Genomic DNA, 3,472 nt, shown 5'->3' on the forward strand with positions numbered 1-3,472 from the left:
TTCGAGGGCTATGTTATATTTCCTACTCCTATGTTTTGAGACTTTAGCTTGCAATTGTATTTTGACTATGAGGGGAGCCGGTAGTATGTCATTGCCCCCGTCCTATCTATATATGTAGAGGTGCGCGTTGGACAAGTATTTTATAAATGAGTTTGACTCTTGTTCTATGATGTCTTTTTGAAATGGTTTGCCCTTAGTCCCTATTTCCCGTTAATTAATGTTGATTGTACTTCCGCGACCGATGAAGTGTGATGACAAGTTTGAGAGGCTTGTTTGGGGTTCCTTCGGGTTCCTCATTCGCCATGTCACGTCTAGGCCCAAGGCTTGGGTCGTGACATTAAAAATCTTTACTATAAAACTGATGAAACTTCTTAATTAAAATGGTGAAATATTATACCTCGAATTCCCCTAGTTAAAAATCTTTTGTTTCTTATGGGACACTTTTCCATTTAGTTCCCTTAAGATCAAGCTCACTCTTGAAAGACTCACATATTCGGCTAGAGCAAGTACTTGAAGGTTGAGGAAGTACTAGAAGGTTCGAACATGAAAAAGTTTGAAGATATCATATGAACTCTATGATAAAGAAATTTACAGTATAATAATAATAATGTTTAAAATCTTTATCAAACATATACTTGACTGACTGAGCATCAGTTTTTATCAAAAAATTTTGATTATATAAATCATCTTGAAATTTTAAAACGCACTTAACGATAGTTAACATTTCATGAGCTACCGTCGCATATTTTTTCTGAGCATCGCTCCATTTTCCGGAATGAAATCGAATAAGATATTCATTTTTATCATGCGGATTAATTTTTTTCTCCATACCCAATATTAGATGCATCCGTCTCTGCAATCTTTGGCCAAGCAGGATTAGCAAGGGTTAAACAAGGTAAGGATTTAACTCTTTCTTTAATAGTCTTTACAAGATCTGTGAGACTATTAGTCCAAGGCTTTTTATGATCTTTTTTTAGCCTGTCATATAACGAAGCCAAATCTCGAGATAAATTCTTGTAGAATGAGGAAATATAGTTTAAACTTCCCAGAAACCGCTGCAATTGCGTCTTATCTGTAATAATATCAGGGAATTTCGATGCGAATTCAATAGATCGCTGAATAGGAGTCATTTTTCCTTGACAAATCAAATGACCCAAAAATCTAACTTTTGTTTGAAAAAGACTCATTTTAGGTTTAGATATGACCAAACCATTCTGAATAACTATTTTCTTTAAAATGTCTAAATGCTTAATATGCATTTCAAGAGTCTTTGAGTATACCAAAATATCATCAATATAAACTATGATGAAATCCAAATAGGGATTGAAAATATCATTCATTATCTTTGGAAATTCTGAGGGAGCATTTTTTAACCCAAAAGGCATTACATTCCATTTGTACTGTCCAAACGGAACATTAAATGCCATTCTATATGAATGGTCTCTAAATATTTGGATTTGCCAATATCCAGATTTTAAATCAAATTTTGAAAAGATATTAGCATCATATAATCTTGTTAATAAATCTCTTTTATTCGGAATAGGATATCTAATCCATTTTAAAAATTTATTTAAAGGTTTATAATTTATAACTAACCTGGGAACACCTCGTTCTTTTTCTGCTGCATTATTAACAAAAAAAGTAGTACACGACCATGGTGATTTAGAAGGCTTTATCAACCCCTTTTGTAGTAAATTATCAATTTCTTTTTTGCAGAATTCAACCAATTCGGTATTCATCTGACAAGGACCTAATTTGGTAGGGACGCTTTCCTCAGAGAAATCATCTTCATATGGAAGAGTTATAATATGCTTTTTCCGATTCCAAAAGGCACTAGGATGATCAGCACAAATATCAATGGCCATTTTTTCAGAAATGAGTTTAATTTTTTCCTGTACTTTAGCAGATTCTAAAGTATCGAATATATTCATACTAGATATCTCATAATCATTTCATTTTGTTCTCCTTCATTATGATTAGAAATTTTTCTAGCCATATGTTTTACGGAGGTTGAGTCATCAGTCATAATTCCTTTATTAGGAATTGAATTATAATCGTGTATGGTTTTCGTAATTAGATCCAGCAGTTCTTGTCTATATATGGACTTTGTTTGAGGATCTTTCTTTATCACCTTGTCCCAGAAATTATTATAATAAGTTCTGTATAGGCAAGGAATTTGTTCCTTAGTGAAATCTACTTCCGGAACCCATTTATGAATCCATGGAACAAAGAATTCTATAAAAAAGTATATCTGTTCAATTTGTTGAAAATAACAAATATGTTCTTGATGATATAACTTGTTGAGATCTGGGGAAACCTTGACCCATTCTTTGTATAACTTGAGAAATGGTTCGGGCAATATTTTTATTGTTGGCCCGTGATATGACCACCAGTTTAAAAACCAATTTGGTATAGGATTTGTAAATATCTTAGCACATACTTTTATAAACCAAGTATGTTTATGCCTCTCATTGTTATAACAGAGAACTTTATTGAATGCCTGAATATAATCCCAATAGGTAAAGCTTACCATGACTTTGTTTAGACTGAATTGTCTTTCATACCCCAATCTTCAATATGAATGACGTGTTTTATTATCATTTTAGAGAAGTTATAAACATTCTCACTTGTATTATATCCTGAAAAATGTTGAAATTCAACACCTTTGCTTATCAGCAGAGTCTCATAATATTTCTGAGTTTTGTATGACTCACCCGGGAAATAAAATCCATTAACTAAATACCTCTGGAATATCTTCCAAGGTTCTTCTCTTCTCTGTATGTCAGAGTTTTCTAAGAGAAATATCATATCTCTTTTTTCTACCTTTTCATATGTTTTGATATCATCAACTTCTTCTTTGGTGATTGAAGCAAAAGAATCACCTTGCTTTTGAGTTAGAAACTCTTGTAGTTTAGCATATAATGGATCACTTTCTGGAATATCTTCCAGATGTATTGATGATGAAGATTTTTCTTGTGCTCTAGAGTTTAAGTTATATAAACTCATTCCTCCCTTTTGTATGATTGGAGTACTAGATGATGAAGATCTGTATGATGATCTTGATGTACTTGGGGATGATCTTCCCCTTCCGCGAGTATAACTGCCTTTTCCTCTAGCCTTGGTTATCCAAGGAGGATCCATCCTGCAAACATAGCATTTAGTTTTAATCATTCAAGAGGTTCTATTTTTAATAATTCAAGAGGTTATAAACTTCATCACAAATAAAATCTTTCATAAAACTCTTGTTCAATCATGTAATTATTGACGATATCAATCACCATTTCGTCTATAATTTTCCATAATATAAGTTCCTTTAAATCTCTATTAAGAGGAACTGCCTTCAAAATCGTAACCAAATCTTTATCAGGAAAGAGGTCAAGAAAATCGATCAGAAGAAAGATATTCTCTTGATAAGAAGTCTGGGAGGGAATTATCACTTCCCTATTTATAATGAATTTCGAAATCAAAAGGG

The sequence above is a fragment of the Solanum stenotomum genome, chromosome 3 (genome assembly GCF_019186545.1).
Source record: "Solanum stenotomum isolate F172 chromosome 3, ASM1918654v1, whole genome shotgun sequence".
Lineage (NCBI taxonomy): Eukaryota > Viridiplantae > Streptophyta > Magnoliopsida > Solanales > Solanaceae > Solanum > Solanum stenotomum.